Source organism: Macaca mulatta, chromosome 12 (assembly GCF_049350105.2).
Source record: "Macaca mulatta isolate MMU2019108-1 chromosome 12, T2T-MMU8v2.0, whole genome shotgun sequence".
NCBI lineage: Eukaryota > Metazoa > Chordata > Mammalia > Primates > Cercopithecidae > Macaca > Macaca mulatta.
Window position 1 is genome coordinate 114,657,311 of NC_133417.1, and position 25,416 is coordinate 114,682,726.

At 35.5% G+C, this 25,416-nt stretch overlaps 1 protein-coding gene across 20 annotated transcripts in view; it reads left to right on the forward strand.

Moving 5' to 3' along the window:
• The window catches only part of MAP2 (microtubule associated protein 2), a 315,941-nt gene that overhangs the window by 73,022 nt on the left and 217,503 nt on the right, over window positions 1-25,416 (forward strand). For 14 of the 20 annotated variants that reach the window (XM_077957477.1, XM_077957491.1, XM_077957479.1 and 11 more), the window contains one exon: window positions 8,875-8,924. The exons of the other annotated variants lie outside the window; for them this stretch is intronic. The gene's annotated coding sequence lies outside the window, so the exon portion shown is untranslated. The remainder of the gene's footprint in view (window positions 1-8,874; window positions 8,925-25,416) is intronic. 20 annotated transcript variants of the gene reach the window in all.

Genomic DNA, 25,416 nt, shown 5'->3' on the forward strand with positions numbered 1-25,416 from the left:
AGGGGCTTCCATGAAGGTCTCTGAAATGCCTTCAAGGCCTTTTTCCTGTTGTCTTGGCTATCAGCACTGGGTGGGGTTTCATTATGCAAATTTATCTAGCAATTGGTTGTTCCACAGCCTGCTTGAATTCCTCTCTCAAAAAAAGCTTTTTCTTTCTCTGCCACATGGTTAGGTGGAAAATTTTCCAAACTTTCATGCTGTGCTTCCCTTTTAAATATAAATTCCAACTCTTAATCTTTTCTTTGCTCCTGCTTCTGAGTGTAGGTTATTAGAAACAGTCGGGACACCTATTGAATGTATTGCTGCTCAGAAATTGCATCTGCTAGATACGTTGTATAGTCACTATGAAGCTCAAACTTCCAAAGACCCCTAGGGTATGGACACAATCCAGCCAAACTCTTTGCTAACACATAAAACGTGTGACCTTTACCCCAGTTCCCAGTAGTTCCTCATTTCCATCACAGACCTCATCAGCCTGGATTTTGCTGTCCATATCACCATCAGCATTTTGGTCGCAATAATGTAACTAGTCTCTAAAAAATTCCAAAGGGGTTATTCTCGTTAATATTGATTGAGGTTGGGAAGCGAGGTTGTCCTGTTAGGGTTATAAAGATAGTTCGGGTGCTGTAAGCGCTTGTTTTTTCCTTCATTTTTCTATCTTCTTCTGAGCCCTCCAGACTGTTCCAACCTCAGCTTGTTACGCAGTTCCAAAGCTGCTTCCATATTTTTGGGTATCTTTATAGCAAACCCCACTCTTCAGTTCAAAGTATTAGGCTGTTCTTACATTGCTATAAAGAAATACCCAAGATTGGGTAATTTATTAAAAAAAAATTCAATAGGCTTATGGTTCTGCAATCCATACAGGAAACACAGTGTCCGCATCAGCTTCTGGGGAGGCTTCAGGGGGCTTTTACTCATGGTGGAGAGCAATGCAGGAGCAGGCACTTCACATAGTGAAAGCAGGAGCAAGCCAGAGAGACAGGGGTTGGGGAGGAAAAGAAAAGGGAGAATGCCGGGAGGAGGTGGCACACACTTTTAAGTGACTGCATCTTGTGAGAACTCACTATCCTGAAGACAGCACCAAGCCATGAGAGCTCTGCCCCCATTATCCAGTCACCTCCCTCCAGGCACCACCTCCAGCAATAGGGAATACAATTCAACATGAGATTTGGGGGGAGACAAACATCAGAACTATATCACAGTCTCAGCAGACTAATACACATATCCATGCAATAGTTTTAACACTCTCCTTTGTATGGACACTGTCTCCACCTGAATTGTCTTCATTACCATTCACCTGGACTTCTGAAGGAGCCACTTATATGAATACTTATTTAAGCACTCCCCTCTCTGATCCAATCATCTATATAATATTACCAGATTAAATTTCCTAATTATGCCATTCTTGAATTTAAAACCTTCTGCGGTCCACTTTCACCTACAAAATTAAATATATTTAATTGAATAGCCTCCTCAGATTGTCATTCAGGGTCATTACTTCCTATATAGAGCCAACTTAGCTTTCCATCCAATTACTGCTCTTCTTGTGTGTCATACTCCAGGCTAGGTATTTTTCCAAACACCCCCTGGGCTTTGATTCTTCTGTTACTTTGTTTCTGCGGTGTCCTGTCCATTGTCTGAATTGGTCTCCTTCCCACTCCATCTCCACCTATCAAAATTCCTTACCTCCTTCAAGGACTAACTCAAATGCAACTTCTCTGTGAATCTTTATCTTCATAACAGGATTTTTCTCCCCTTCATTGATCTCCCAAAAGCTCTGTTAGTATTTCCTTGTGACAATAGGAATTTTTTTTTTCCATCATGGCTTTTTGTTTTTTGGCTTTTTCACAACCTCCTTTATCCCACTAGATTCTAATTAAGTGAACTCTTTAAGATTAAAGAACACTGGATCCCTAAAATACCCAATGATGCTAAAAAAACAAAACAAAACAAACAAACAACAACCAAAAAACCCTACCCAGTTGGGTACGGTGGCTTATGCCTGTAATCTCAGCAATTTCAGAGGGTGGATCACTTGAGCCCAGGAGTTTGAGACCAGCCTGTACAATATAGGGAAACTCTATCTCTACAAAAAAAATAGAAAAATTAGTTGGGCATGGTGGTGCATGCCTGTAGTCCCAGCAACTCAGGAGGCTGAGGTGGCAGGATCGTCTGAGGCTGGGGAGGTCGAGACTGGAGTGAGCCATGATCATGCCAATGCACTCCAGCCGAGACAACAGAGTGAGACCCTGTCTCAAAAACAAAAAAGAAAAAACAAAAAAACAAAAAAACAAAACAAAAAAGCCTATTCTGTATCTTAAAAATATGAGAATTACAAGAATTACAAACAAATAAAAAACATTGCCATTTTTAATGGAATTTTAAAAATATCTTATAACTGCAGTATTGCCAACATTTGTTTCTGTAAGGTGTAACTCCAGTAGTAACTTTTGTGTTACTTAAGGAGCAACAATTTCTGTAACTTTAACAAGGCAGAAGCATAAGAAATATAAAAATTGTGAATTTTCAGCTCACAATTAACTTTGATAATCCAATAGCTAAAAATTATCTGCTATTTTCATTTTGTCCTCCTTGTGAGGTATAATCAGGCCTATTTTAGTTTGACATAGGCTTTATAATGTTATCTGACCATCACAGTATGATTAATAATATGGAGGCATGAAGTCATTTCTCATTGGGGTGGGGATGTGGCAGGAGGGAAGAAGAGCTTTACCAATCAACTCAAGATTATTTGCTGACATTTATCTTACCTTTTAGGTGAGGAGAAAGAGACAGAGGATGGAGAATTGGTGCTTTTAGTATGCTGATACCTTAAGCCACCTGGAAGCAGATGCTAAATCCTATTGAAAAGAATTTTATTTGTGTTTTGCTTAGGGCATTGTTTAGCAAAATACTACATGAAAACTCTTGACCTGTGTGTTTGAAATGGCAGATGTTCACAGTGAGGACTGAGCCTTGGGGCAACATCAATCTTCACAATTCTGTGCCTATTTACTCAATAACTGGCTTGGTTGGGGGGAAGAAAAAAAGTTCCAGGGAGTCATTTACAAAGCAGCTGCTCCTGGCACTGCAAATGAAAGTGTTCTTCTTAAGATAAGAAAAGCAAGCAAACAAACAGAAGCCACAGGACAGCTTGAGCCCACCAGGTCAAAAATGAATACCTCTATTCTCTCAGAACTGTGTTTCTAATTTTTATATAAAAATTGTATATATTTAAGGTGTACAACATGATGTTTTGAGATATATATATATATATATATATATACACGCAGTGAATTGATTACTAGAGTGAAGCAAATTAACATGTCTGTCTCCTCACACAGTTATTGTTTTAAAAAATAAGAATACCTGAAATCTATTCTTCTAGCAAATTTTCAGTATACCTTACAATATTATTAACTATAGTCATCATGCTGTGCATTAGACCTCTAGGTTTAGTCATCCTGTATAACTGTGACCTTATATCTTTTGGCCAACATGGCCTCATTTTGCCAACCTCCCCACCTCCTGATAACCACCATGCTACTCTGCTTCTATTAGTTCAGCTTTTTAAGATTCCACATAAGTGAGATTATGCAGTATTTTTCTGTGTCTGGCTTATTCCACTTACCATAAGGCCTTTCAGGGTTTTCCTGTTTTTGCAAATGTCAGGATCTCCCTTTTAAAGTCTTAATAATATTCCATTGTGTATAGTATTTCACAATTTTTTAATCCATTCATCTGTTGATGGACACCGGTTGTTTTCATATTTTGGCTATTGTGAATAATGCTGCAATGAACACAGGAGTGCAGATATGTCTTCAAGGTACCGACTTCATTTTCTTTGTGTATTTTCCCTGTAGTGGGATTGCTGGATCAAATTGTAGTTCCCTTTTTAATTTCTTGAAGAACCTCCATACTGCTTTCCATAGCGCTTGTACCAATTTACATTTCCATCAACAATATACAATGTTCCCTTTCCTTTTCCCCACATCGAACACTTACTTTTTTATTTTTTTAATGATAGCCATACTAACAGGTGAGAGATAGCTATTTCATTGTGGTTTTTTATTTTCATTTCTCTGATGATTTCTGATACTAAACACCTTTTCATAAACTTGTTAGCCATTGTCATGTCTTCTTTGGGAAAATGTCTATTTGGGGTCCTTTGCTCATTTTAAAATTGTTGTTTTTAGTTGTTTGCTTTGAGATATTGTTTCATGTGTGTTCCTTATATATTTTGGATTTTTTTTTTCTTTTTCTTTTCTTTTTTTTTTTTAAGACACGGTCTCACTCTGTTGCCCAGGGGGGAGTTCAGTGCACAGTCACAGCTCACTGCAGCCTCGACTTCCTCCTGGGCTTAATCGAACCTGCCACCTCAGCCTCCTGGGTAGCTGGGACAACAGGTGCACATCACAATGCCCAGCTAATTTTTTGTATTCTTTGTAAAGATGAGGTTTTTCCATGTTGCCCAGACTGGTCTCAAACTCCTGGACTCAAGCACTCCACCCTCCTTGGCCTCCCAAATTGCTGGGATTACAGGCATGAGCCCCCACACCCAGCCCTATATTTTGGATATGAACCCCTTATCAGATATATGGTTTGCAAATATTTTCTCCCATTGTCTAGGTTACCTTTTTATTTTGTTTATTGTTTCCTTTTGTGGACAGTTTGATGTAGCCCCACCTGTTTATTTCTGCTTGTGATGCCTGAGCTCTTGGTGTCATATTCAAAAAATCATGGCAAAGTCAATGTCAATAAGCTTATTCCCTGTGTTTTCTTCTAGGAGTTTTATGGTTTCAGGTCTTACATTTAAGTTTTCATTCCATTTTGAGTTGATTTTTGTGTATGATGTAAGATAAAAGTCCATTTTCATTCTTTTGCATGTAGTACCCAGTTTAACCTAACACAGTTTGTTGAAGAGACTGTCCTTTCATTGGAAGTTATATAAGGCAAGGATGGGACTTTATTTTCTTATTCTCACCACAAAGGGTATTTTCAACTGCTTTTTTAAATTTGACATAGAATTGGAAAAAATACAACAGTAAGCACCTTTATTCATTTAACAATATGTATTGATATTTTGTGTGCTGAAAACGTTGGGTTCAAATACAAAGTTCACATATCTGAAAGAGTATTAATATTTTGAATACAGTTGGTTTTTGAATCATGCTGTATTGAAACTCTATCTCTACTAAAAAATGCAAATACTAGCTAGGCATGGTGACGCGCCCCTGTAATCCCAGATACTCGGGAGACTGAGGCAGGAGAATCACTTGAACCCAGGAGGTGGAGATTGCAGTGAGCTGAGATCGTGCCACTGCACTCTAGCCTGGTTGACAGAGCAAGACCTTGTCTCCGAAACAAAAAAAAAAAAAAAAAAAAAAAAGAGAGAGAGACTAAGGAAGATTTTTCTTGGAGATGGGGCTTCCAGTGTTGGGGAGGAGGAACACTGGAAGAGGGACAAGTAAGTTGGAATGTCTTTCCAAATACATCATGGAACACATAAAGAAGTCAGGCTCCTGTATCATAAAACTCAGCTTAAAAAAAAAAAAATTCCACAATATCATTTTGTTTTTGCTATGAAGGTATATATTTGGGAGTGCATGTAGAAGAAATGAAATCCAGTCTATTTAAAAGAATATTAAAGATATCAGGATGCTGATCTGTGTCAAAGAGCAATTAGCAAGAAGTAGCTATAGTCAAATGATAAATTGAGGCCTAAAACTTGCAAGTAAACAAATGGGCAGGTTCAGGTTAGACTTTCCCTGACTCCAGGCAACTAGTGAACCACTTTCTCTTTTTAAAGAGTTGTTAAGTGGCAGTATCATCCTGGTATTCATTGCTCAGTATGCATTTATTGATTATAGAGCAGGTTTTTGTATGAGACATCATGAAATCCTAGGATGACAGCATCACTTATTTTATATTGTAGTAAAATATATGTAACATACAATTTAATATTTTAACCATTTTAAATGGTTCAGTTTTGTGGCATTAAGTACATTTGCATTGCTGTGCAAGCTATCATTTTTTCCCTAGTGAATATTTAGATCTAAATCACAATCCCTTTCCACTGTCTCCTTTTTTCTTAGGGGATAATGATTGATAATATGATTAAAATGAACACATATGCAGTGTATCCACTCTGTCTTTCATAGCCTAGTGTTCTTATGTACATTCTGTTTTAGCCATCTCTTGCACACACAATAGTGCACATGCAACCCAGCCACACATCCACTGAGTGTGTTGAATCACTGTCCTTCCTGCTCTCTTAGCATTTTTTCTTCATATTTTAGAAACATATTTTTCTCTTTTTTCCTTTACTCTCCTAGTATTTTTATTTTAAATTTCTCATGCTTTCTCTTTAAATTTGTGGAGCAAAACAAAAAATAAACAAATAAGAAACTATGCTTAACAGGAATGTTCCAAATATTCTCAGTTTATGGCACCCTTAGTATCTCAGTAATTTTGTTTTCAAGGTGCCTCTAGGCCAAAAGATGTACCTGACAGTTTCATTTAAATAACATAATATGTTTAAGTCCTAACAACTTAATAGCCTTTTGAAAAAATAATACACATAAATTGAAAGCAAATCTATTTTTGTTTTTGAAAGCAAACCCACAATCACTTACTAATGGGATTTGTGCCTGTTGAATACTGCCCAGCCCTCAAACCTTGCAGTCACACTGGACACTATTATTCTTATTTCCTTTAATTTTTTATGGAAAAAAGGTTTTTGGTAATTCTTACTTCATGTTGATTTTCATGCAGTATTTGCTTTTATATCACATACATCATCAAAACCCAACCTTGCAAAGCTGTAACATCATTGAGAGGAATGTAGCATGATCTAATATTGAAATTGCAAACCACTTTAAGTTAATAGCTTTTATGCTGCCTAATGGATATTGCTGTGGGTTTTTTGTTTTTGTTTTTGTTTTCATATATTGAAAACATTTTGGCCAGGCGCAGTGGCTTTTGCCTGTAATCCCAGCACTTTGAGAGGCCAAGGTGGGTGGATTGCTTGAGTTCAGGAGTTTGAGACCAGCCTGGGGGACGTGGTGAAACTGCATCTGTACGAAAAATACAAAACTTAGGCAGAGTGGTTCACGCTTGCAATTCCAGCTACTATGGAAGCTGAGGTGGGAGGACTGATTGAGCCTGGGAAGTTGAGGCTGTAGTGAGCCATGATCACACCCCTGCACTCCAGACTAAGTGACAGAGTAAGACCCTGTCTCAAAAAAAATAAAAGATAAAGAAAACATTTTACCATTCCCCTGAGAGTTTACAATGGTGCCCTGGGCCACCATGACAGTTAGGGAGCTGTTGGCTTTATAGCCAAAAAATAGTATTTTTATCCAAGTAAAATAATGTCAGTTGTTTGAAATCAAGATAGATATACTGAAGGCATTAATCTTAAATGTCCTTTATAATTTCAGATACTTAAAAAAAATCTCCACAGATGTATCAACCTATCATTTCGTTATTATAGGACAAAGTTTACTTTTCTTAAACACCTGCCCTTAGGATTAAAAATCAACTATTTCATATTCAGTTGTATTTTCTGTGGTTTACTAGTATTTTCTTTGTCTTATTTTATACTCTTCTTTTCAGTAAATAACTAGTTTTAGGCTAATTTAGTTTTTGGACTTAGCATAGGAGTCTAATAATGAAACATTTCTAACGTGTACAAGAACATATGCTGTTTTCTATCCAATTAACTCACAAACATACTTCTAGAACCTAACTTGCTTTTTAATTACAGACTGCCGTAGATGCTCCCTATGGCGAGTGGAGTCTCTTTTGTCAGTTTGAAGTTGTTTTGTTTACTATCTGTTCAAGAGGCAGGCTGACTTTTGGCACCAAAGTTTTTTTTTTTGTTTGTTTTTTGTTTTTTTTTTTTTTTTTTGTCCCTGGTTTACCTTCTTTAAACCTTGATTTGACAACATGCTTTTCTGCATATTTATTTCTCAGCATATTTTAGTAGCAAGGCTTAGGTGCAAGAAACCAATGGAAAGATTGATCGTTTACCACTGGAATTGTCTTATTTGAACTTTACTACCATTAGCAAAGGTTTAGACTGATTGTCAACCCAGGACTAAAAATCTACAGACTCTCTGTGCATATTAAATCAGATTAAAGACCTGTGTCAGTCTGTACAGACTTTTCTAACATAAAAGAACAGAAATGTATTTTTCACAGTTCTGGAAGCAGAGAAGTTCAAGATCAAGGCAGCAGCAGATTGGTTTTGCTGAGGTCCTGCTTCCTGTTTTTCCCTCCGCCTTCATATGGCAGGCAGAAGGTGTGAGAGCGCTTTCTGTGATCTCATGCATAAAGGCACAGTCCACTTTTTATATTTCTGGGATCTCTTTTGTAGGGGCACTAATCACCTTCCAAAGGCCCCACCTCTAAATATCACATTGGGGGACTAGGATCTCAACATATGAATTTGGGGTGGAGGGGACATAAGCATTCAGTCTTATGACAGGATCAAAATGCATGAGTTTTATTATTTTTGATTAAACATCTCTTAAGAGCAATGGTAGTATATTAGGAACAGAATGTGTTAAAAATTCTTTTTGGTTGGTTGTTTTAGAATATGAGCATAGGAATTCTACTTTAAATAAGTATAAAATAAAAATAGGACGTAATTTTGGCATTTAATGTATGTTTTTTTCCAATAAAATGTAGAACGTACTTGTAAGCTTAAAGTTGTATTATACGTAACCGTTGTGTGGATGTGTTTCAGTCAGTGCATTTTACGGAGTGAGGAACAAGTCACTTCTGATTTTATCTTCCTCGTTAGTGAAAGAAAAAGCCAGATTGTTCAACTGATTTAACTTACTGGGTATTTTTCTCTTCTTCTTTTAGATTTTATTGATCTAATCCAAAGTATCTTATAACTTCTGGCTGGAATTAAGGTCAGTACTGTATTTGTGTCAATCATGAATAAACTGTGAAATAAAATAAAGGCATCATGGGTCTTTAGATAGCTGCATCAAAAATATGCTTGCAATGTGTGGTAAAAGCTGAAATTTAGTAAAACCTGGATATATTTCAGAGTTGGCTTACTAGCAAACATGGTTCCCTGAGTACTGTTTGTTTTTCTAATTAGTATAATTTATTTGGTTTTTGAATATTGAATTTATTTCATCTTACTACTACCTGAGTTTCAAATAATGAAAAAAAAATCCAACTCAAATTCATTTGTTTAATTAACAGAAATATTAAAAGAATGACTTCTTGGAAGTCTGACCTTTCAAAGAATGGTCAGCTTGCTGAATTTGCAGGAAAACATTTTGAATTCCACAATTATATACCCAACGAGGATGTATTCCCTAAAGAGGATAGAGTTGAAAACGTACTTTTCAGTAAAAAATTTCAGTTAGCAGAGTGTCAAGATGTCATTCCTTTTGTTCTGTGCTTTCGCTAATTGGCTTTAATTGAGACTTGAAACTAGCTTAACTGAGTTTAGAGTAATAACAGAACCTCAGAAGGCCCTCACAGCAATAAGCTTGGGATTTTATTTATGCCTTCTATTTTTTTTTTTGGAACATGTATTCAGATTAAAAAAAAAAAACTAAACACTGAATGAAATGAAGACTTTTATTGCTTATAAAAGAACAACATGCCAGGTGTTGCTAAACTTTTTGTATAGGCTTTTGATTAATAATTAACATAAAGGAAAACATTAGCTTTTCATTTACCCTTACACTAATCAGGAATTTTCTCTTTAAAGCCCATGTTTAACCCTTCCGATTGCAGTGTCTGTCATATAACAGGCACACTGTAAATATGTACCTTTTCTGGCCTCAATTCTGACCTCACTTTCCTGCAGCCAAATGCACATAAACACACAGACACTCTCTCTCTCTCTCTCTCTCTCTCTCTCTCTCTCTCTCTCTCTCACACACACACACACACACACAAACACACACACACACAGATGAAAAACTACGATTATTTCTCTTTTCAGGTACAAACTGTGCTTTCTATCTTTGAAATCTGTATAGAATGAAGCAAATAGAATATATTAAAATTATGCCTATAGATAATTGGAAACTTAATAAAGAAAAAAGGTGAAATGTCTACAAGTATTGATTTAAAGTCTATAAACTATATTATTTTATTAAGTGTTTTCATTTAGTTCGGGGTCAAATTTATTGAAGTCTCTCTTTTTTATTCACTTTTTAGCATATACTATGGAGATTTGTGAACATTTAAATGTGCAATTTTTAAAGACTTTTTGAACTTTTTTCTACTTTTACCCCTTACTAGACCCTATCCCATCCACCTACAAAACCAAAATTACAAGTAGAATGAGATTTTTGTAAAGTATACATCATTGAATCAGTAATGTTTTTAATGCACAGAGTTAAGTTTTAATAATAAATCTGTATGAGAGGTAAACTTTTCCTTTCTCTTCTTTAATAAGAAGTAAACTCTTCCCTTCCTGATTTTTTATTATATAGTTGATATGGTAAACACAGCAGTTTGCAATCTCATCTTGCTTTGACCACTTTCCAGAAAGAAAACTGAAAAGAAAAAAGATTTTTGTTAGATTATAAAAAAAGTAACCGTAATGCATAAAAAATTTTCATAATCTGATTCCCTAACCATCTTCCACATGGAGATTTCTGTTGTGAGAATATGAAAATTGAGTGTGTTTGGTCAAGATGACTTGCCTATTTTCAAATTAATAAATACATATACCAGTGAAAATAAAGTGTACATAGAAATGGAAACATGTTTAAACCTCTCTTTCTATCAGGTGTTCCCACTTGGATATGTGTGGTTTAGTATTTATTAGTATTGTTTTCCCTTCTATCTGAAAATGAAAATAATATTAAATTACATTCGATTAATCAGTTACCTAAATCACATTTTGTAAAAGCAGTTAAATGTAGTAAGTCTCTTAAAAATATATTAACTCACCAGAAACAGCCAAATTATCAAAACAGAATATATATAATGGAAATTACCATTTTTTTCAACTGTAACTAAGTACTTTTGGTTTAAGATGAGAGTTGCCCTCACAGAAAAATCATGTTTTTTTGTGAAAATATTAGCTGAGCAAAATAACTAGTGTTGTCAGATAAACACAAGCTGCCGATAGAGGTATATAAAATAGAACATCAGAAATGCCATTGCAATATTTTATCAATTCTGTGATGCATGTAATTTTACATTAAATTATGTAAAATTAAGTTATGCTATAGTTAAATTGACAGCATTTTTTTTTTCCTGGTAGTAAATGAGGTGTGTCTTGTAATGAATGGTATCTTAGATTTTATGAAACACAATGTTACTGAATTTAGACTGGAAACGTGTTTTAATCTCCTAAAGTTATTCCAAAAAAATGTCAGAATGAAGTCCAGAAACAAGGAAGGTAAATTTGGCATTGATTCTTAGCAACATTTTAGGCCACACTTTTTGCCTTTTAAAAAAATATGTATTGGTTTTTCTGATCTACTTCTTTTTCTTTATTATTAATACTACTACCAGCATTTTCGTATATTTTCCTCCAGTTTTTGTCATGGTTTGTTTTCATGAAAGGTAAATTAAATTTTCTATTCTATACATTCCAGTTACTTGAAAAGGTGATTTTTAATGGCTCTGTGATATACTATCCTGTGGATATTTCATAATTTATTTCACCATTTGCCCATTGTTGGACATTCAGACCATTTTTAATATCTCACTATTATAAATAGCACTTCAACAAATACGCTTCTAAAATGTTTATGTTCATTGCTGACATTGTACTTAGGATCAATTTGTAGAAGTGGGATTATGTAGTGTAAAGAAATAAATATATTTGAGGTGACTAATGTGTACATTGTGAGTGTTCCACAAAATTATATACCAATATGCACTTCACTGGTAGCAGAAGCAGTCTGAGTTTTGCAATACTCATGCCAATATTGGAATTAGGATTTTAAAAATTTCACAGTTTGATAAGCAAATGATGGCTTCTCAATTTTAAAATATAAAATAGGAAACAAGTGCTTGTAAAGGAATACTCATGGGTCATTAAAAGTATCAATCTAAACAGCATAACTTGTTTTTTAGTTAGAATGAATAGGTAATGTTAATTTCATTGGTTCTGCCACTGTCAGCCTGGGAAGGCTGTTTGATCTTATGCTGTTGAAGACAGAATCAAAAGCTAAATGATTTTCATCCTTATAAAGATAGATGATCATGTTAATTATATTAATTATAGTTTTCTTGAGAAAGAGGTTGAGGACTCTAAGGAATGGGACAAGGGAGATGATCTTTAATAGAGTTCTCAAGTTTACTTACAGTGGAAATACTGCTCAACAAGTGACATGAGGTGCAATAGCTTTTCTGGAATTGTTTGGAATGCTGTGAGCAGAAAAGGACTAATATTACTCTACAAATCTAAAAGTAAAATGTCATATTGTGTGCTAGCTAGTGCTTAGATATTTTATAAATTTCTCTCCTCAAAATTTTAAAAATACTTACTTTTCTATATTGATACTATCTTTTAGTCTCATTTTGCAAAATCAAAAGTTAAAAAGAAAATATTGGATATAACTTGTTACTATTTTGTATGCGTTTCTTCTTCATCCTATACACTAACCTTTTATCCTTCCTCTAATGCAGTCAGTACTTAGCATATATATTCCATGAAGACCCTACCTCCAACCCCATCCTATCTTGCTCCCAAAGAGGGATCATGTTCGTCATACTGACACCTAGTGCTAAGGGATACATTGCTTAACACAAGGCTGTCAGTGCTATAAGACTTCCCCTGCCTTTGTAATTGCACTTGACTATATTAAAGTGTTCTGGTGGTATCGGTTGAAGTACCCGAGCTTGAAATTAGGTGAATTCATGCTTTCTTGGTGCTTAGAATTCTTAAAGAGATGATTTCCTATGAATTTTTTGAAGAGATGGAGTGTCCCTCTGTCTCCTAGGTTGGAGTATAGTGACACAATCATGGCTCACTGCAGCCTCAAGCTCTTGGGCTCAAGTTATCCTCTCATCTTAGCCTCCTGAGTAGCTTAGGACTACAGGCTTGTGCCACCATTCCTGGCTATATTTTTTATTGTTTGCAGAGACTGAGTCTCGCTTTGTTGCCCAGGCTGATCTCAAACTCCTGGCTTAAAGCGATCCTCCTGCTTCAGCCTCTGAAAGTGCTGGGATTACAGGCATGAGTCACTGTGCCTGGTCAGCTGCCTATGATTGAATCATTAATATTTATCCGAAATTATTTATCAAAGCCCTGATTTTGATCCAGTGCTCCAGCACAAGGTGGATGCTGTGCTTCTTTTCTACCTGGATCTAGTCCTTCCTGCTAATTCTAATGATGCCCTCTATACTTCTAGACTGCTAAGCTGCTTGTGGTGTTCCTTGGTCAAGCCCTCTGATTTTATTATCTGTAAAATGGAAACAAAAATAACTTACACTTCATTTTAAGATTAAATGAGATATGGCCGGGCGCAGTGTCTCACGCCTGTAATCCCAGCACTTTGGGAAGCCGAGGCGGGTGGATCATGAGGTCAGGAGATCGAGACCATCATGGCAAACACGGTGACACCCTGTCTCTACTAAAAATACAAAAAAATTAGCCGGGAGTGGTGGCGGGCACCTGTAGTCCCAGCTACTCGGGAGGCTGAGGCAGGAGAATGGCGTGAACCCGGGAGGCAGGGCTTGCAGTGAGGCGAGATCGCGCCCCTGCACTCCAGCCTGGGCGACAGAGCGAGACTCCATCTCAAAAAAAAAAAAAAAAAAAAAAAAGATTAAATGAGATATTATTGTGAGTCTTAAAAATTGTAACTTTTAATCCGCTTTTAAGCGCTCTATAAAAATATGCTAATTACTTTATTACACATTGTATACTTGTATCAAAACACATTGTGTCTGATAAATATGTACAATTATAATAAATAAATTACATTTTAATGCAAAAAATAAAGACTCTTAGAACAATGTCTGGCATATGGTGATTGCTAAATAAATAGGAGTGTTTGCTCCATTGAGCCTTGAAAACAAACAAACCAAAAAATACTCTATTAAAGTCTTTTATTCTAGATTTTACATGTGTAATAAATTCTGATGCTTCTCTTAAAACAGAAAATAAAATGAATGAGGATCTTTAAATTATTCTTGTAAAAGCTTCAAATTATATACATTAAAGAAGCCAGAACTTATGTGTGTGTGTGTGTGTGTATATAATGTATGATATATGTAATTTTAAAAAATATTTCTTTTACAGAGATAGGGCCTCACTCTGTTGCCCAGACTGGAATGGAGTGCAATCATAGCTTAGTATAACCTCAAACTTCTAAGCTCAAGTGATTCTCCTGCCTCAGTCTCCTAAGTAGCTAGGACTGTGGTAGCGTGCACCAGCACACCCAGCTAATTTTTTATTTTATGCCTTTTATAGAGACAGGATCTCTCTATGTTGCCCAGGCTGGTCTTGATCTGGCATGAAGTGATCCTCCTGCCTTGCTTTTCCAAAGTGATGAGATTACAGGCGTGAGACACTACACCCAGTCCAATATATAGAATTTAATGCTGTATTTTAAACTGGCCAGAAAGTAATTTCTCTATGCTCTGCTGAACAGTGTTATATCTTTCATTAAAGAAGCTGTTAACCTAAACAGCATATTGCACAATTAAGCAGACTTACACTTAAAACAAAACAAAACAAAAGAACAGTGTAGAAAATGCTAATACTCTAATGAAATAGGAAGTGGGGAGAGGAGGATGTTCTTAATGTCTAACCAGTAAGCTTCAGTGCTTTGAGCTTTCCAGAATCAATACAAAATTTTGATTAGCTTCTTGGTCAACTTCCAGTACCTTCTCAGGGAGATGCTATATTTCTCTTCCAACTTGCTTCATGTTGCTTCACACATTTCTTATAGACTTGTTATGCTTCATGTTATGATTATATTTGGATAGGTCCATTCTCCCCTAGCAGCCTATAGGTTTTTTAAGGAGAAACTGGAGACTACCCTTATGCGTGCTATCTCAATAGGGCTTTGGAGGAAATGGACACTTAAGAAATGCTTATATAATGAATTTCCTTAAAATTCATAACAATTATAAAATTGTGAAACAAAATATAAACAATTGTATTACATATGAAGACTAAATATAGAGCTACATATATGTGTGTATATATGCGTGTATGTTATAATAATCATTAATCACTGTATCCTCTTTCTTGGCACCCTATCTTTCTCTCTTGAAAAAACAAAAAACAAAAAAAACCACAGATCCAATGCTTGTTCTTTAAGATTCTTCCAGTGGGTAGTATTTTCATATTCATCTTTCATGGCATCAACAAGCCTATTTCCTCAGTATGCCAGGCTGTCAAAATGAAAGAGCAATTCTGGAAGCACATATCCCCAAGATTCTTCATTAGGTCATGTGAAAAAATGAGGAGGGATAGCAAGTTTGTCTGCCACTCTCACTTCAACCTCCTCCCCATCTCTCCTGTTCTAAGTCATGTCATGAGCTATTCTGTGATAGTCATGTTTTTAACAGGAAAGGATTACTTTCTATTAAAAAGAGAGAATATGTATTTATGATGCATCAAATTTCAGAAAGCTTCACAAGAGAAAGTAAATTATCCTAAGGATTAAATGGTCTTTTCAGTTTGAAATGTGATTCTGGAAGCTTTGTATTTCTCCTTAAAGTGGTAAACAAATAATTGGGCATTCTATAAATCTTTCCAGAATCTCAAAGTCACTTTGTATCATATGTAAATCTAATCATTAGAATCCTGGATTTTTGTTTTTAATACAAAGATATTATACTATGCTAAATGTAGGAATCAAATAAAATGACAAAATAATCACCTTTTTCATAAGTTTTCTAAATTTCCCAAATTAAACCTAATAATTATTGCAGCTTCAAATATCTTAGGGGTGATTATTGTTTAAAGTCCTCTCTTTTTTTTCATGTGGGAAAAGAATGCTCTAGCTGATTCTTCATTTCTTAATTAAATATAGTATCAAATGGCTGCAAAAGACAACCACTGGCTATGTTTTCATACAAACCCCATGCTTATGAAATCAATTCTGTGGATTTAATTCACTAACCAGCTATCTTTATTCTTTTCCTAAATTCGTCTGTAAAAAAGAATCCCATTCCAAAGAATAACACAGCTGATCTCTTTGCAGCCCATTTATATCATTAAAAAGTATTATAACCTAAATATGGGCCTTATATCTTATTAGGGTACTTTGTAGGATTTAAAAACAAAAGAAATGAATTTCTTTATTATGTAAGAAATTATTTATATTCTACTTATTGCAGAATAAGAACTGCATAGTAGTAAAAGGGATAAACTCTCTTGTTCCTTTGTGAATCAACGTGAGACTTGTTAAGCTTCATCAGTTATTTACCTGAGAATAGAAGATTATCCATCGTGTATTAGAAAAAAGGAATATGACATATAATACCACATGTGATAGATAGGTAAGTAGATAGGCATGCTGGTTTCAAATAGTTTTGCCAATGCACAATACAAGGACTTTACTTTCAGGCATGCTTTCTGAGTCAATTTTGTTGAAGAGGGTAAAATTGTGTGCCTTTTCTGAACTAATCTCTCCCAGTTATTAATAATACAAAAATGTTGAAAAATCATTTGCCATAACAAACCGACATGGATTAGGTTTCATTCCGTATTATTCAATGTCTTATGGTTATCAACTTTGTGTTGCTTTAGAGTCTTCTTTCTTTTGACCATTTCAAATCTAATTAGTGAAGAGTTGAATAAAGAAAACACTGAATGCATTATATGTGTACATTATGTCTATCTTCTTTCTTCTTTCTCTCGTTTATCTAAAGTTGTATACCTGTCAAAGTTTGTAGTTCAAAACTAGAGCAAGTGATCTCTTAGTACATTGCTTTTTGAATATTAATAAGTGTATTAGTCCATTTTCACACTGCTATGAAGAACTTTCCTGAAGTTGGGTAATTTATAAAGAAAAGAGGTTTAATTGACTCACAGTTCTGCATGGCTGGGGAGGCCCCAGGAAACACAATCATGGTGCAAGCAGAAGCAGGCACTTTCTTCACCTTCTTCACAACGTGGCAGGAGGGAGTATGTGCGAGCACGATGAAGTGCCACACTTTAAAACCATCAGCTCTTTTGAGAACTCACTCACTATCATTAAAACAGCATGGGAGAAACCGTACCCATGATTCAATGACCTCCCACCTGGTCCCTCCCCTGACATGTGGGGATTAACACATGAGGTAAGATTTGGGTGGGGACACAGAAGCAAACCATATCAGCAGGTATTTGGAACTGAAAGTACTATTGTCTTCATTTTATGAATCGAGAAACTTAACCATTAAACCAGAAACAATTTTTATTTTTATTTCATTTATTTACGTAGAGACAGAGTCTTATTCTGTCACCCAGGCTAAAGTACAGTAGTGTGATCATGGTTCACTGCAGCCTTGACCTACCCAGCTCAAGTGATCCTTCCTGCCTCAGACTCCTGAGTAGCTGGGGCCACAGGTGCACACCACCATGCCAAGCTAAATTATTTTCTTTTATTTTTTGCAAAGATGGGGTCTCACTATGTTGCCTAGGCTGGTCTCAAGCTCCTGGGCCCATGCAGTCCTCCTGCCTCAGCCTCTCAAAGTGCTGAGATTACAGGTGTGAGCCACTGCACCTGACCCAGATAGAATTTTTATAAACAGAGCATTGCTCTGTGAAGTATGTTAGTTCTTAGAAATACAGAAAAGTCTTTTATGGAATAACAGTAAGTAGAAAAATACACATTTATCTAAATGTAACTACTTACCTATGATATACATCATTTAGTGATGGCTTAAACTATAAGATATTAATCTTCAGAATAATAAAGAGAGTAGAGAGTGGGCTTGATATCATTTGCTTAAAGATCCTTCACCTAGAATGAATATATACTTTTTCCACCTTTTCCTCAAAACGATTGCCTTCTATTAGTGTTCTGCCAGAAGTAGCTCTCTGGTACAATACTAAGGTGCAAGTACCAGCTGATCTACTTTTAAAAAAACAGCTACGGTGGCATCTTTAAGGGGTTTTAAGTCAGCCATAAGGAGTATCAGACCAATAGAGGAGAATAAATTAAACAACAGGAATAAAAAAAGGGAAGGGGTAAGGAACTTATTGAAAATAAAGATGTAAGAATTTCCTCCTTTAAATTTTATTTAAGTTTTGGAAATATGGGGTAAAAAATGAGTCAGCGAGCAGGATGTTTAACTTGACAAGCAACTTCATAGTTGCAAGCCATTTCAAATTTCATTTCGACTTTCCATTATCCCTTAGAGACTCGAAGACCTAATTTAGACCGTCTGGCTACACTATCACAGGGGGAGGATTTGTGCATTTAGGGTACCCCTTGGGGTTTTCTACCTGTTTGGAAATTAAGATGTAAAGTACTATTGTAGTATGTTAGAGGAGTGTACTGGCAGGCAGTTAATTTCCTTAGGTGAAATTAATGCTCAGAGAGAAATTGTACTTACATATTCAGGCTAGGCTATTACATAGGCACTTCAATGGCAATGGAGTGAAATTACCTTTTCTTCTCTTTCATACAAGTGTTGTACAACACAAAAATTACATAATCTTCCATGTTAATAATTACTAATGTTACGTTAAAATATTGTATGCTATTGAATGATTACGCATGTACTGGAAATGTACACCCCACAGGGTATTTACCAAGTTTCACTATCAGGCATCATCCTCTCTCTTCCACCATATCTGGAATTGCTGTGTTCCTCTTTCATTGTAGAGACTAAGTAGATATGTATTAATTTTTTGATTTTCTTATATTTAGATAGTTTTTGTAAATTTTCTTCTTGGTGATCACTGAAGTTCTCCGTTAGAGACTTAGTGGCAAATGTTATTTTAACTTTGTGCTTAGAAAAGAAGGACACTCTTCACCTTTACATAAATATAAAGAGGATGCAAACATCAAGTACTTCATTGATTAACAAGAAAACTTTTAGAAATGTCATGTGTTTTGTCACCACAATGTGTGGCACGATACTAGCCAATGGCATAAAAAGTGTTTGAAATGTGATGTGATTTACTTTTGCTTTCAGAAAAGTAAACAGTTTCTCTTTGGATTGAGCATAGTATCTTCTTCATTTACATGTCATGGACTGCTTAGAGAGTTTTTACAAGTTCGTTGTCTATCTCGTAAAGCCCACATAATTGTAGTTTTTGATATGTATCTCTTTATTTCATCATTTCGACATAGCCATAAATGGTATCCCACATAGATATTCAAACAATGTACCATTTACTAGGACATAGGAATCCTAGTCATTAGCTAACATGACCCCACGTGGAAATACACCGCTTTACGGAGTGGAAGGGCAAGGGAAGCAGATGGGGGAAGAAGTATGCTGCTCAAAAAATAGAAAAGTATATATAAAGAAATCCTAGCCATGAGGTGAATGATAGCCAAACAGATGTTTTTTAAAAAGTAAAAGAAAAAAACAAAAAGTAAAACAGCCTGGATGATAACACATTTTTGCCTGGTCCAGCCTTTGGGAAACCAAATTACATTCTTTCATCCCATAGTTTCATCATGTATTTTTATCGGAGAAAGAGAATTTGTACATGATAATATTTCTAAATCACACTCTAAATCATTCTATGTACTTTCAGAATTAAAGCTTTGCACACATGAAGTAAGCCTACATAAGAAGGTGCAGTTCCAATACAACAGAGTAGTTATTAATAAATCGAGTAGTGAGGGTCCAGTTGTAGTTCATTTGAGAGCAAGATTCTGTGAATGCTTTAAATGTATTAACAGTGGTTACTTTGCTCTTCAATGGCTTACAGTCAAGAGAGGGGAAAACTAATGCGTATAAATAGTAACTAATACATGATGATACGATCAAATACTAAGCACAGATATAACTGTATAGAGTGACCCAGAGAAGATATAATTGATTTTGACGGGCCAAATTTTTTAAAAGGGACCTTCAGCTGGGTTTATAGGTAAGTAGAATTTAAATAGCCGCAATAGAGAGTTGGAGGTACAGAAAGGACATTTCTTGAAAAGGGTCTATGGAAACCAAAGCACGCATAAGGGAATGAGAACTCAGAAGTTGAGAAACTTGAACAGAGGGTGCAGGACAGGTTTACTGTGGATCTGTATCCTGCCTCTTCTTTTCTTCCTTCTTTCTTAGTCTTCCACTTTTTTTTCCCTACAAATATTTGTTGAATTACTAGTATGTGTATCTCTTCTTTAACTGTGAGCAGAAACCCAATTCATCATGAGATTTTTCGTCCTCTCTTCATGCACACAGAATAGTTACATAGATATATACTGCTGTGAATGTCTGTTTCAAAAGCTTCCTTTAATGAAAGTCTATTTTTGTTGCAGATTTTAGGAAGAGAAAAAAATAAACATGGATATCTCAACATTTGGAAACTAGATGTTCCAACTAACCCTCTTGATGTCTGTAATTATTTTATTTTGGCACTAATATTATCAAGCTTGTTTATAATTAAAGATAAATGAAATAGTAAAATTAACTACTTTATCTCCTTATTTAAATTTCAGATGGGAAATTTGGAATTTTACTGTTTAAGTCCTTTGTTAAATATCTAAAAGGGCCCTACTACAGGGAGACAGATTAATTAAAATCAAAATTGTTGAGGGAATATAATTAAAAACAAAATCTTATCCCAACCCAGAAGTCCCCTCCACCAAAGTAATAGAAAAAGAAAACACTTCTACTATTAGGCATCAAACCAGAATGTGATGAACATTACAGGCAATCCACTAAGAGATTGCAAAAACCAAAAGAAATCTCACTTTTCTATATTGCCAAGTAGATGTAGCCAAGAGTGGGATTACACACATGCTTTCAAGATAAACAATAACCAGTACTCAAGTAAAAGGACTTGACTGCACCATCCTAAATTCTTCAGGTAATTGGGTTGATCACCTGTGTTAGCTAATTGACTTTCTCCAAGGAGAAACCAATTTCTCATCCCTTTATAACAGGAAGAAATTTTGCAACTTGGAGCAAGAGTAACGCTGAAGATAGGCTCCTGTCCTCCCATAGGAACTGGGAGATAGGGGAGCTTTCTCCCTTGATGTTTGCATTTCAAAAAGATAGTTCCAAGGTTCTTGAGAAAACATTTCTGAGTTGCGAGGCTAATGGGAGGCTTAGTTAGCCATCATTAAGATTTACATAAATTTGCAAAGAAGAAAGAAATTCTATAAGAAAAGGGAGAGTAGAAAGCAGCCTCTATCTACCCTTGTTTTCAGCATAAAGATTTAAATAAGAAGTATATTTGTCCTTACAGTGTAAAATGAATGAAATGAATGTTTTTTAAGAAAAGTAGTCAATGGATATTTTGGGTTTTCTGAGTATATTGTCAGTATATTCTAAAACAAAGAACAAATAGGCTTTAAAATGGAAAGATTTAAGTAAAAGGATCACTACTCCTTCACACTCATAGTAACTTAATTGCTGGGTAAATTATTGGGGGGTAGTACTGCTCATATTTGACTTTTACAAGGGAAAGCAGACCTTGTGGAGAGCAGAATGGATCATATAAAAAAGGTCTTAAATTTCTACTTGAAATGTGTTTGAGACTGGACATCACAGCTTTCTGGTGCATTTAACTTAAATTGCTCAACTGCAAGATCTCCAGTGCTCATTCAAATGCTAATGTGGGCCATCTGCCTCCCCACCCCCACCTTTTTTTTTCTAGCAGGAACAAGCTGAAGGTCACGTGACCCTAATTACTGCAATTATGAGATTTCTGGGAGTAATCACTTAGGTTGCACCCAGAGTGAGCATCTGCTGATGATAAATAGATCAGGAGATTACTAAAGACAGGCTTCCCTGTAAGACATCCAGTGATTAATTTCTTAATATATATACATATGCACAGCTAAATCCATATGCTCTAATAAAAGCATTCTTTTCCTCACACTTTTTCCTAAAATGCCTCTTTAAAATGTAGTAGGAACAGCATAAAATGTGTATTTTTTTGTGTGCAAATATAATTAGAATTCTAAAGAGGGACATAGGGAAGATTTAGTAATGACTAATAATGAAGTAGCAGCCTTTACCTACACAAATTTTAGTTCTCTGTACAAGGAGAAAAGAATGTCACAAGGGCTTAATCTTTCCAGCAAAAGTATTATTTCATATTATTTTATTTTGTTTTGTTTTTATTAATTTTGAAATGAAGACCTAATTTCTAATGAAAAGGTTATGTGCTTAAGGGAAGATTCTTCAGGCCACTTAAGACCTTCCCAGCAAGATGAATTCTTTTCCCTTTCGAGAGGTCATTTGCTTATTAAAAGGTGGTTGTTTCATAGGATATTTTCTCACAGTATTGTTTACTTTGCTCCCTATTACATTTTTTCTTACTATAAAGGACTTATAGTTTTAAATTTTATTGTGTATTAATTGGACTTATTTTTAACCTCTCCCATCTCATGCAGTAATTTTTGAATGACACACTGTCCATGCTAAATATCATGTTGGGAGATGTGGCAGTATTTTTGCAGTACCATTGGTTGGTCTCCCCATGTTGGTTAATGACAATGACATTAAAGGTTATGCATAGTGTCTTTCTTCTTTTGAAAATCTCTCCTTTTGCCAATTTGCCCCCAAAATATGGTTCAGAGCTTCTTATAATTTCCTTTATAGTATTGAGGCAGGCTAAGCTTATTTCCAGTATGTGTAAAATGACTCTGAATGAATTATTTATTCACTAAACAAATGCTTTCTTGAGCACCACATCATGCTGAGAAGTATGCTAGAAGAGAACAAGAAAGACACAGTCTTGCTCACTTTTATTCAGGTGGCAACAGCCTTCCACGTACATACATGTACTTTACAACACACTGATATGATGCACCAAAATATAATGTATCATTTCCCAAATGATTTGACCGCATTTATTAACAATTTCAAAATACATCAGTTGATGGTTTTTAAAAGTCGTTTTGTGGCAGCACCTGTCCAATCCTTCCTCCCCCACCCACGCTTTTGTCATTACTAGGATATGATTCAATTTATTCTTCAGGCATAAAGGGGGTTTGATTGGATTTTAACCTTTTCTCTCCTTTTTATCTGTCTTTATGCTTCCTTCCTTGCTTCTTGTAAACTCTTTAATCTTATTTCAAGAAAAAAAGTCTTTTAAGCTGCTTTAGTTGTTAGGATTGATACCTTTCTCTTCTAACTTTTCAGAGAAAGAACCGTTAAGAGACTTTGCAGTATCGGAGCTCTGTCAGCTGGGCCCCTATGCCTCTCAAAGATAGCATCAAAAGCACATTCATGATCCATCTCAACTGATAAACCAGGAGATTGGGATTGTGTGATCAATAACACATTACATGGTCCATTCTATAGCATGTTTTAAAGGAGAAACTGTTTGCTAAATTCCTTAATTTTTGTTTTCATAAGTACTAAAGCTCCCATGGTATTCTTTTTCCAATAAAATTATAGATTAAATACGTAACAGTGTAGTTCAGTTCAGCTTTGTAAGACTTCGTATTAATTAAATCATAAATTACACAGAAAAATATTTTGACAAGCCATATTTTTAGAGCTTTGGTTCAGAAAATATTGTTTTCATAAATAAAATTCAAATGGGGGAGAATTTGTTCATTCAGTTTTAAAGCAGCAGCAAAGACCTGTGTCAAGCTACTTCTCACACTGGATATAGAACAAGATTCATCATTTTTTTAACTAGTGTCCCATTAGGATTGATGGGCCTCCATTTTTTTTTTTTCACCAGCTGGATCTCAGCTGTGAAATGAGAAAAATATGTTCAGTAAAGACAGTAATATAAATTCCAAGGAGCTAATCAGATTAGAAAGGCATGGCCATACACTTCTGTATCAAAGCAGAGCCCTATTTACAATCTCTTAATGGATTGGCCAATGCAGAACCAATGGCACCTGTCACAAAACAGCAGTTTGAACTCTAAAAACTAGAGTATCATAGATGCAGGAAAATAAAATGATTTGGAAGAAGTCTTGCAGATTGGGATAAGTGAGACTTAAATCACAGTGAAGTAGTTGACAAGTCATAAGCCTCAGGTTGAGGAAAATATTGCCCCTTCTTATATGATGTTTCAAGAAATATTAGTGACAAATAGTTTTTAAAAATAACTTTTGAAAGCGCTGTGTAAACAAGCATTGTATTTCTGATTGAGCGTTCAAGTCCATATATGAAAAAAGTTTCAAAATAATATATGTAAGAGGCCTGCCCTTGAAGGTCTCTGCAGTTGTAAGGACATGGCCTAAGACCTCAATCCAGGATATTTATTTAAAGCTCCATACTGAAGTTTTTGTTTTTGTTTATTTATCTTTGGTAAAATCTTAAATTTTCCTCATTAAAGGAAAGTATCAGTTGATGCTGCCCCCTCGGTAACATAACAGTTGCATTTAAACTGTTACAACTTACACGGGAAACCCAGACCACTGAATCAGAGGGATGTCAATTAACTCATTGAAGCCTACAATTATTGGTGATGGAGTAAGTGTAGTTGTGACTCTAATAAATTTACAGTTGTCTTTTCCTGTTTATGGTTGCCAATCTTGGTCTTTAGGTATGACGTATTATATACTTAAAAATCTGGTAAGGAACAAATTAAAATCTGACATTTGTGTTCAGCTTAAATTAGTTAAGTTAGTAAATGGTTCTTCAGCCTTATTTCCTGCCATCTCTCCTCCCTTTATTCTCTGTGTTTTTTTCTGTTTGGAGTGAATGCTTAGACCTCAGTTACTCAGAGTGGTCTTTCCTACACTGGGCCAGATACCTTCACTGTGCACTCCCATAACACCCCGAATGCAACCTCTCATGGCATTTCGCTTTATTCTCCCTCCCTAATCAACATGTTTTAAAGATTAATTAGATTCCTAGTTGTTTGAAGTCAGAGACCACACATGCCTTGTCATTACTGTCTTTCTGGAACTTAGTGCATTGCCTGATATAATTTTAGTGTTATGTTGTCTACATTCGCTCTTACTCTCATTGCTGTTGTTGGGTTGCTGTTACTATTCCAGTGCCTTGTGTGCCCTTCTCTGTTGCTGTCCCGAGTATTCCCTTTCTAACCACCCTGTCTGAGCTCCTCGGCCTACGTCTTCTGCATGCAGGAGGCTGGACCCAAACACTAGGCCCTTCTCTTGCCCATCTCTTCCAACCTGCAGGAGTTTCTTCTTCTGCGCTGGAGGCGCCTGTCATATTCAGCAGTCAAACTGCAATATTTACTTTTAAGGAGCTTGACAGATAAAAAGAAATCTCTTCAAACTGCATGAGACCTATTCGGCTCCATTGGGCTTTTTATTCATTTATTTTTCTCTTGCCAGGTGGTCCGAATCAAAGATTGAAGTGCCCTAGATTTCCAAATTTGTCTTCTATATATTCAGTGTTAAGTGCTTA